At 37.1% G+C, this 11,614-nt stretch overlaps 1 non-coding gene across 1 annotated transcript; it reads right to left on the reverse strand.

Moving 5' to 3' along the window:
• Positions 1-270: 270 nt before the first annotated feature.
• Positions 271-343, reverse strand: TRNAF-GAA (transfer RNA phenylalanine (anticodon GAA)). Its single transcript has one exon. It is a non-coding gene; the product is annotated as a tRNA-Phe (tRNA).
• Positions 344-11,614: the final 11,271 nt, after the last annotated feature.

Below are 11,614 nucleotides of genomic sequence, written 5' to 3' on the forward strand. Positions count from 1 at the left end.
GTCATTTTAAATAAGTTAACACACAGAAAAAGCTTAAAGTATAGCTTGACATATAGCAAGTACTCAAGATAAGTTAGCTATTATTATTACAGTCAGGAAGTACTAAGGTATTGGGGGTTTAGTAAAAAGGCCCACCAGGGCACCTGACACCACCCCTCCCTGAAAAGTCATAGACCCACTCAAAACATAATAACCAAATATTCCCCTTAAAGCTTATATTTTGGTTAAGACTGCCAGGAAACTCTATTTAGTGCAAAAACCCAAAACTACTGTTGAAACCCAGGATGGAACCAGGGACCTTTAGATCTTCAGTCTAACGCTCTCCCAACTGAGCTATTTCAGCTTGTTCAGGTGATTTCTCCTGAATAACTATAATGGAATAATACTTGTTTTATAATATAAAAACAAAACAATATTCAGAGTCAGCTGGAGGTAGGTATTTAACAAATCTTCAGAGATGATGAGGTAAGATCCCTGTTTACAAGCTAGATGTAATAACTAATTTCACTTTTCTCAGTTCTGTGTTTAACTGCCCTGCAATCTGTTTTTTTCCATTTAAAAATAAATCATGAACTTTTTTCATGTCCAAAAAAAAAAAAAAGAAATATGTGCTTGATAAACAATAAAGCAGAGTAGAGGAATGAGAAGATTGAGGAAGGATATTTCTGACAAAATCATCATGGAAGACAGCTCTGAGGAGGTGGCATTTGAAAAAAAATTTGAATTAATTGAGGGGATAAAACGTGAATTGGCTTGGGAATATGGAAATGAAAAGAAATGCATAGAACTACTACATTAAAATATTTGGTGTGAACAAGGGAAGAAACAAAAAGACGAAGAAAAGAAGAGAGAAGAATAACAAAAACAACTGGAAAATAAGTAATGAAATGGCTGTAAGTAAATATTCATCAATAATTACATTAAATGTCAGTGGACTAAAATCTCCAATCAAAAGACATAGGGTGGCTGATTGAATAAAATAAAAAGACCCTTTAATATGCTGGTTACAAGAGACACCCTTCAGGGCCAAGACATACAAACTGAAAGTGAGGGGATGGAGAAACATACTTCATGCAAATGGAAGTGACAAGAAAGTGAGGGTAGCAATACTCATATCAGACAAAATAGACTTTAAAAGTCTATAACAAAAGACAAAGAAGGGTATAATGGAATGATAAAGGGATCAATACAAGATGTGGATGTTACAATTATTAACATATATGCACCCAATACAGGAGCACCTAAACCTATAAAGTAAATATTAACAGACATAAAGGGAGAAATTGACAATATAATAACAGTAGGAGACTTCAACACTGCACTTACATCAATGGGTAAATCATCCAGACAGAAAATCAGTAAAGCAACAGTGTTCTTAAATGACACAATAAAGCAGTTGGATTTTTTTTTTTTTTTTTTTTTTTTGTGGTACGCAGACCTCTCACTGTTGTGGCCTCTCCCGTTGCAGAGCACAGGCTCCAGACGCACAAGCTCAGTGGCCATGACTCACAGGCCCAGCTGCTCCATGGCATGTGGGATCTTCCCGGACCGGGGCACAAATCCGTGTCCCCTGTATTGGCAGGCAGACTCTCAACCACTGTGCCACCAGAGAAACCCAAGCAGTTGGATTTAATAGATATCTACAGAACTTTCCACCCCCAAAACAGCAAAATACACATTCTTTTAAAGTGCATATGGAACATTTTCCAGGATAGAGTGTGTGTGAGGTCACAAAACAAGCCTCAATAAATTTAAGAGGATAGAAATTATATCAAGCATTTTTCCAAACACAATGGTATGAAACTAGAAATCTATTACAGAAAGAGAAATGGGAAAAGTGCAAACATGAGAAGACTAAATAACTTGCTGCTAAACAGCCAATGGGTCAATGAAGAATTCAAAGAGGAAACCAGAAAATACCTCAAGAGAAATGAAAATGGAAACACAACTTTCCAAAATTGTTGGGGTACAGCAAAAGAAGTTATCAGAGGTTTGTTTATAGTGATATAGGCCTTCCTTAAGAAGAAAAAAAAAAAAAACTCAAATAAACAACCTAACATATCATCTACAGAAATTAGAAAAATAAGAACAAACAAAGCCTAGTCAGGAGAAGGAAGGAAATAATAATATTTTTTTTTAAAAAGAGAAGAAATGAATAAAATAGAGATTTAAAAAAATAGAAAATATCAAAGAAACAGCTGGTTTGCTTGAAAAGATAAACAGGATGGACAAACCTCTAGCCAGGCTTACCAAGACGTAAAAAGAGAGGACCAAATTAACAAAATAAAAATGAAAGGGGAAAAATAAAACACAGATACAAAAAAAAAAATCATAAGAGAATACTTCAAACAGTTATATGCCAACAAATTGGACAACCTAGAAGAAATGGACAAATTTCTAGAAATATTCAGCCTCCCAAGACTGATTCATGAAGAAACAGACAATCTGAACAGACTGATCACTAGTAGTGAAACTGAAATTTTAATTTAAAAAGCTCCCAGCAAACAAAAGTCCAAGACTTGACTACTTCACAGGGAAATTCTACCACACATATAAAGGAGAGATAATACCTATCCTTCTCAAACTATTCCAAAAAACTGAAGAGAACAGAACACTCCCAAATTCATTCTACAAGGCCACCATTACCTTGATACCAAATCCAGACAAAAACACTACACAAAAAGAGAAAATTACAAGTCAATATCTTTGATGAATATAGATGCAAAAATTCTAAACAAAATACTAGCAAACCAAAACCAAAAATAAATAAAAATGGTCATACACCATAATCGTTTAATTTATTCCAGGGAGGAAAAAGTGGTTAAATATTTACAAATCAAGCAATTGTGATACACCACTTTAACAAAAGGAAGGGTAAAAATTACATGATCATCTCAACAGTTACAGAAAAAAAGCATTTAACAAAATTAAACATCCATTCATGATAAAAAATCTCAACAGGAGACCTTTAAGATAGCAGAGGAGTAAGACATGGAGATCACCTTCCTCCCCACAAATACATGAGAAATACATCTACATATGGAACAACTCTTACAGAACACCTACTGAATGCTGGCAGAAGACCTCAGATCTCCCAAAAGGCAAGAAACTCTCCACATACCTGGGTAGGGCAAAAGAAAAATACAGAGACAAAAGAATAGGGACAGGACCTGCACCTCGGGGAGGGATTTGTGAAGGAGGAAATGTTTCCACACACTAGGAAGCCCTTCACTGGTGGAGACAGGAGGGTGGGTGGGGGGAAGCTTTGGAGCCATGGAGGAGAGCACAGCAACAGGGGTGCAGAGGGCAAGGTGAAGAGATTCCCGCACAGAGGATTGGTGCCAACCAGCACTAATCAGCCTGAGAGGCTTCTCTGCTCACCCTCCGGGGCGGGTGGGGGTTAGGAACTGAGGCTCCAGCTTCAGAGGTCAGATCCCAGGGAGAGGACTGGGGTTGGCTGCGTGAAAATAACCTGAAGCCTGAAGGGGGCTAGTGCACTACAACTAGCTGGGAGGGAGTCCGGGAAAAAGTCTGGACCTGCCTAAGAGGTAAGAACCATTGTTTCAGGGTGCATGAGAGAGGGGATTCAGAGCACCGCCTAAACGAGCTCCAGAGATGGGAGCGAGTGGTAGCTATCAGCGCAGACACCAGAGATAGGCATGAAATGCTAAGGCTGCTGCTGCAGCCACCAAGAATCCTGTGTGCAAGCACAGGTCACTATCCACACCCTCCCTCCTGGGAGCCTGTGCAGCCCGCCACTGCCAGGGTCCCGTGATCCAGGGACAATTTCCCCAGGGGGAACACACAGTGCAACTCAGGCTGTTGCAACATCATGCTGGCCTCTGCCTCTGCAGGCTCACCCTGAATTCCATACCACTCCCTCCCACCGGTCTGAGAGAGCCACAGCCACCTAATCAGCAGTTACTTTAACCCCATCCTGTCTGAGCAAAGAACAGATGCCCTCAGGTGACCTACATGCAGAGGTGGGGACAAATCAAAAGCTGAACTCCAGGAGCTGTGCGAACAAAGAAGAGAAAGGGAAACTTATCCCAGCAGCCTCAGGAGCAGTGGTTAAATCTCTACAGTCAACCTGATGTACCCTGAATCTGTGGAATACCTGAATAGATAACAAATCATCCCAAAATTGAGATGGTGGACTCTGGGAGCAACTGTAGACTTGGGGTTTGCTATCTGCATCTAATTTGTTTCTGGTTTTATGTTTATCTTAGTTTAGTATTTAGAGTTCATTATCATTGTAGGTTAGTATATTGATTTGGTTGCTCTCTTTTATATATATATATATATATATATATATATATATATATATAAATAGATATAGCTATATTTTCCTTTTTCTCTTTTTGTGAGTGGGTATGTGTATGCTCCTTTGGGTGATTTTGTCTGTATAACATTGCTTTTACCATTTGTTCTAGGGTTCTCTCTGTCTGTTTTTTTTTTTCCTTTTTTTATTTTATTAACAAATTTTATTTTAATAACAATTTTTTATTTTAATAACTTTATTTTATTTTCTTCTTCTTTCTTTCTTTTTTTGCTCCCTTTTCTTTTGAGTCATGTGGCTGAAAGGGTCTTGGTGCTCCAGCTGGGTGTCAGCCCTGAGCCTCTAGGTTGGAGAGCTGAGCTCAGAACATTGGTCCAACAGAGACCTTCCTGTTCTACATAATATCAAATGGTGAAAGCTCTCCGAGATCTCCATCTCAGTGTTAAGACCCAGCTCCACTCAATAACCAACAAGCTACAGTGCTGGACACCCTATGCCAAACAACTAGCAATACAGGAACACAACCCCACCCATTAGAGGAGAGGCTGCCCAAAATCATAATAAGGTCACAGACACCCCAAAACACACCACAGGACACGCTCCTGTCCACAAAAAATAAAAAATCCAGCCTCATCCACAGGAAAACAAGCACCAGTCCCCTACATGGGGAAGCCTACACAATGCACTAAACTAACCTTACTCACTGGGGGCAGACACCAGAAACAATGGAAACTACGAACCTGCAGCCTGTGAAAAGGAGACCCCAAACACAGTAAGTTAAGCAAAATGAGAAGACAGAGAAACACACAGCAGAGGAAGGAGCAAGGGAAAAAGCCATCAGACCAAACAACTGAAGAGGAAATAGGCAGTTTACCTGCAAAAGAATTCAGAGCAATGATAGTAAAGATGATCCAAAATCTTGGAAATAGAATGGAGAAAATACAAGAAATGTTTAACAAGGACATAGAAGAACTAAAGACCAAACAAACAATGATGAACAACACAATAAATGAAATTAAAAATTCTTTAGAAGGAATCAATAGCAGAATAACTAAGGCAGAAGAACAGAGAGGTGACCTGGAAGACAAAATAGTGGAAATGACTGCTGCAGAGCAGAATAAAGAAAAAAAATTGAAATAATTGAGGACAGTATCAGAGACCTCTGGGAACACATTAAACACACCAACATTAGAATTATAGGAGTCCCAGAAGAAGAAGAGAAAAAGAAAGGGACTCAGAAAATATTTGAAGAGATTATAGTTGAAAAACTCCCTAACATGGGAAAGGAAATAATCACTCAAGTCCAGGAAATGCAGAGAATCCCATACAGCATAAATCCAAGGAGAAACAAGCCAAGACACATATTAAACAAACTATCAAAAATTAAATACAAAGAAAAATATTAAAAGCAGCAAGGGAAAAACAACAAATAGTATGCAAGGGAATCCCCATAAGGTTAACAGCTGATCTTTCAGCAGAAACTCTGCAAGCCAGAAGGGCCTGGCAGGACATACTTAAAGTGATGAAAGGAAAAAACCTACAAGCAAGATTACTCTACCCAGCAAGGATCTCATTCAGATTCAACAGAGAAATTAAAATCTTTACAGACAAGCAAAAGTTAAGAGAATTCAGCACCACCAACCCAGATTTACAATAATTGCTAAAGGAACTTCTCTAGGCAGGAAACACAAGAGAAGGAAGAGACCTACAAAAACAAACCCAAAATAAGTAAGAAAATGGTAATAGCAACATGCATATTGATAATTACTTTACATATGGATGGATTAAATGATCCAACCAAAAGACATAAACAGGCTAAATAGATATATAAAAAAAGACCAATATATATGTCTACAAGAGACCTGTCTACAAGAGACCCAATTCAGACCTAGGGACACATACAGACTGAAAGTGAGGGGATGGAAAGAGATATCCCATGAAAACGGAAACCAAAAGAGAGCTGGAGTAGCAATACTCATATCAGACAAAATAGACTTTCAAACAAGACTATTACAAGAGACAAAGAAGGACATTGCATAATGATCAAGGGATCAATCCAAGAAGAAGATATAACAATTGTAAATATTTATGCACCCAACATTGGAGCACCTCAAAACATAAGACAAATGCTAACAGCCATAAAAGGGGAAATTGACAGTAACACAATCATAGTAGGGGACTTTAACACCCCACTTTCATCAATGGACAGATCATCCAAATTTAAAAATAAATAAGGAAACACAAGCTCTAAATGTTATTTTAAACCAATGGACTTAATTGATATTACTAGGACATTCCACCCAAAAACAACAGAATACACTTTCTTCTAAAGTGCTCATGGAATATTCTCCAGGATAGATCATATCTTGAGTCACAAATAAAGCCTTGGTAAATTTAGGAAACTGGAAATCATATCAAGTATCTTTTCCAACCACAATGTTATGAGACTAGATATCAATTACAGGAAAAAAATCTGTAAAAAACACAAAATATGGAGGCTAAACAATACATTACTAAATAACCAAGAGATCATTGAAGAAATCAAAGAGGACATCAAAAAATACCTAGAAATAAATGACAATGAAAACACGATGACCCAAAACCTATGGGATGCAGCAAAAACAGTTCTAAGAGGGAAGTTTATAGTAATACAATCCTACCTTAAGAAACAAGAAACATCTCAAATAAACAACATAACCTTACACCTAAAGCAATTAGAGAAAGAACAACAAAAAACCCCCAAAGTTAGCAGAAGGAAAGACATCACAAAGATCAAATCAGAAATAAATGAAAACGAAATGAAGGATATGATAGCAAAGATCAATACAACTAAAAGCTTGTTCCTTAAGAAAAAAAAACAAAATTGATAAACCATTAGCCAGACTCATCAAGAAAAAAAGGGAAAAGACTCAAATCAATAGAATTAGAAATTAAGAGGGAGAAGTAACAACTGACACTGTGGAAATACAAAGGATCATGTGAGATTACTTCAAGCAAGTATATGCCAATAAAATGGACAACGTGGAAGAAATGGACAAATTCTTAGAAAAGCACAACCTTCTGAGACTGAACCAGGAAGAAATAGAAAATATAAACAGGCCAATCACAAGCACTGGAATTGAAATCATGATTAAAAAGTTTCCAACAAACAAAAGCCCAGGACCAGATGGTATCGCAGGCGAATTCTATCAAACATTTAGAGAAGAACTAACACCTATCCTTCTCAAACTCTTCCAAAATATAGCAGAGGGAAGAACACTCCCAAACTCATTACAAGGCCACCATCACCCTGAAACAAAAACCAGACAAAGATGTCACAAAGAAAGGAAACTACAGGCCAATATCACTCATGAACATATATGTAAAATCCTCAACAAAATAGTAGCAAACAGAATCCAACAGCACATTAATAGGATCATACACCATGGTCAACTGGGGTTTATCCCAGGAATGCAAGGATTCTTCTATATATATATATCAATCAATGTGATAAACCATATTAACAAACTGAAGAAGAAAAAAACAAGATCCTCTCAATAGATGCAGAAAAAGCTTTTGACAAAATTCAACATCCATTTATGATAAAAACCCTCCAGAAAATAGGCATAGAGGGAATGTACCTCAATATAATAAAGGCCACAAATGACAAACCGACAGCCAACATCATTCTCAATGGTAAAAAACTGAAACCATTTCTCTAAGATCAGGAACAAGACAAGGTTGTCTACTCTCAACACTGTTATTCAACATAGTTTTGGAAATTTTACCCACAGCAGTCAGAGAAGAGAAAAAATAAACAGATTCCATATCAGACAAGAAGAAGTAAAGTGGTCACTGTTTGCAGATGACATGATACTATACATGGAGAATCCTAAAGATGCTACCAGAAAAGTACTAGAGCTAATCAATTAATTTGGTAAAGCTGCAGGATACAAAATTGAGGCACAGAAATCTCCTGCAGTCCTGTACACGAGTGATGAAAAATCTGAAAGAGAAATTAAGGAAACACTCAGTTACCATTGCAACAAAAAGAATAAAATACCTAGGAATAAAGCTACCTAAGAAGACAAAGGACCTGTATGCAGAAAACTATAAGACACTGATGAAAGAAATTAAAGATGATACAAACAGATGGAGAGATATACCATGTTCTTGGATTGGAAGAATCAACATTGTGGAAATGACTCTACTACCCAAAGCAATCTACAGATTCAATGCAATCCCTATCAAACTACCACTAGCAGTTTTCACAGAAGTAAAACAAAAAATTTCACAGCATGTATAGAAACACAAAAGACCCCGAATAGTCAAAGCAATCTTGAGAAAGAAAAACAGAGCTGGAGGAATCAGGCCCCCAGATTTCAGACAATACTATAAAGCTACAGTAATAAAGACAGTATGGTCCTGGCACAAAAACAGAAACATAGATCAATGGAACAGGATAGAAAGCACAGAGATAAACCCATGCACATATGGTCACCTTATTTTTGATAAAGGAGTCAAGAGTATACAATGGAGAAAAGACAGCCTCTTCAATAAGTGCTGCTGTGCAAACTGGACAGCTACATATAAAAGAATGAAATTAGAACACTCCCTAACACCATACAGAAAAATAAACTCAAAATGGATTAAAGACCTAAATGTAAGTCCATATACTATAAAACTCTTAGAGGAAAACATAGGCAGAACACTCTATGTCATAAATCACAGCAAGATCCTTTTGGACCCACCTCCTAGAGTAATGGAAATAAAAACAAAAATAAACAAATGGGACCTAATAAAACTTAAAAGCTTTTGCACAGCAAAGGACAGCATAAACAAGATGAAAAGACAACCTTCAGAATGGGAGAAAATATTTGCAAATGAAGCAACTGACAAAGGATTAATCTCCAAAATTTAAAAGCAGGTCATGCAGTTCAATAACAAGAAAACAAACAACCCAATCCAAAAATGGGCAGAAGCCCTAAATAAACATTTCTCCAAGGAAGATATACAGATTGCCAACAAACACATGAAAGCATGCTCAACATCATTAATCATTAGAGAAATGCAAATCAAATCTACAATGAGGGGGCTTCCCTGGTGGCACAGAGGTTAAGAGTCCACCTGCCAATGCAGGGGACACAGGTTCATGCCGCAGTCCGGGAAGATCCCAAATGCCACGGAGTGGCTGGGCCCGTGAGCCATGGCCGCTGAGCCTGCGCGTCCGGAGCCTGTGCTCTGCAACGGGAGAGGCCACAACAGTGAGAGGCCCACGTACCGCAAAAAAAAAAAAAAAAAAAAGAAAACCAAAAAAACCCCTACAATGATGTATCACCTCACAGCAGTCAGAATGGCCATCATCAAAATATCTACAAACAGTAAAAGTTTTAGAGGGTGTGGAGAAAAGGAAACCCTCCTGCACTGTTGGTGGGAATGTAAATTGATACAGCCCTATGGAGAACAGTATGGAGGTTCCTTAAGGAAATAAAAATGGAACTACCATACAACCCAGCAATCCCACTACTGGGCATATACCCTGAGAAAACCATAATTTGAAAAGAGTCATTTACCACAATATTCATTGCAGCTCTATTTACAATAACCAGGACATGGAACCAACCTAAGTGTCCATCGACAGATTAATGGATAAAGAAGATGTAACACATGTATACAATGTAATATTTCTCAACCATAAAAAGAAATAAAATTGAGTTATTTGTAGTGCAGTGGATGGACCTAGACTCTGTCATACCAAGTGAAGTAAGTGAAAAACAAATGCAGTATGCTAATACATATATATGGAATCTAAAAAAAAAAAAAAAAAAAAGTTCTGAAGAACCTAGGGGCAGCACAGGAGTAAAGATGCACATGTAGAGAAAAGCCTTGAGGACATGGGGATTGGGAAGGGTAAGCTGCGATCAAGTAAGAGAGTGGCATGGACATATATACACTACCAAATGTAAAATAGATAGCTAGTGGGAAGCAGGTGCATTGCACAGGGAGATTAGCTCAGTACTTTGTGACCACCTAGAGGGGTGGGATAGGGAGTATAGGAGGGAGACGCAAGAGGGAGGAGATATGGGGATATATGTATATGTATACCTGATTCACTTTGCTATAAAGCAGAAACTAACACACCATGGTAAAGCAATTATAGTCCAATAAAGATGTTAAAAAAAAAGAACTCTCATCAAAGTTGGTATAGAGGGAACATATTTCAATATAATAAAGGACATTTATGACAAACTCTTGGTTAACATCATACTCAGTGGTGAAAGCTGAAAGCTTTTCTGCTAAAATCAGGAATAAGACTTGTATGCCCACTCTCACCACTTCTAGTTAACATAGTATTGGAAATCCTAGCCACAGCAATCAGACAAGAAAAAAATAAAAGGCATCCAAGTGGGAAATGAAGAGGTAAAACTGTCACTATTTGCAGATGACATGATACTATATATAGAAAACCCTTAAATCTCCACAAAAAGCTATTAAAACCAAGAAATGAATTCAGTAAATTTGCAGGATACAAGATTAATATACAGAAATCTCTTCCTTTTGTATACATTAATAATGAACCATCAGAAAGAGAAAAAAAGAAATTTAAAATTGTGTCAAAAAGAATAAAATACCTTGGAATAAAATTAAGCCAGGTGATGAAATACTATTTCATTAAAAACTATAAAACATTGATGAAGGAATTTGAAAATGATACAAAGAAATGGAAAGATATGCTGTGTTCTTTGATTGGAAGAATTAATATTGTTAAAATGTCCATGCTACACAAAGTGTACTACAGATGTAATGTAATCCCTATCAAAAGACCCATGACATTTTTCACAAAACTAAAACAAATAACCCTAAAATTCTTATGGAACTACAAAAGACCCTTAGTATCCAGAAGAATCTTGAGCAAGAAGAACAAAACTTGAGGTATCATGCTCCCTGATTTCAAACTATACTACAAAACTACAGTAATCAAAACAGAATGGTATTGGCACAAAATCAGACACATAGATCAATGGAACAGAATAGAGAGCTGAGAAATAAACCTGCACACCTATGGTCAATTGATTTATGACAAAGGAGGCAAGAATATATCAACACAATGGAGAAAAGACAGTCTCTTCAGTAAGTGGTGCTGGGAAAACTGGATGGCTATATGTAAAACAATGAGATTAGAATATTTTCTCACACTAAATACAAAAATAAACTCAAAATGGATTAAAGACCTAAATGTTAAGACCTGAAAAGCTAAGACTCTAGAAGAAAACATAAGCAGAACACTCTTTGACATAAATCATAGCAATATTTGTTGGATCTATCTCCTGGACAAAATAAATAAAAGCAAAAATA

The sequence above is a fragment of the Globicephala melas genome, chromosome 8, assembly GCF_963455315.2.
Source record: "Globicephala melas chromosome 8, mGloMel1.2, whole genome shotgun sequence".
NCBI classification, from domain to species: Eukaryota; Metazoa; Chordata; class Mammalia; order Artiodactyla; family Delphinidae; genus Globicephala; species Globicephala melas.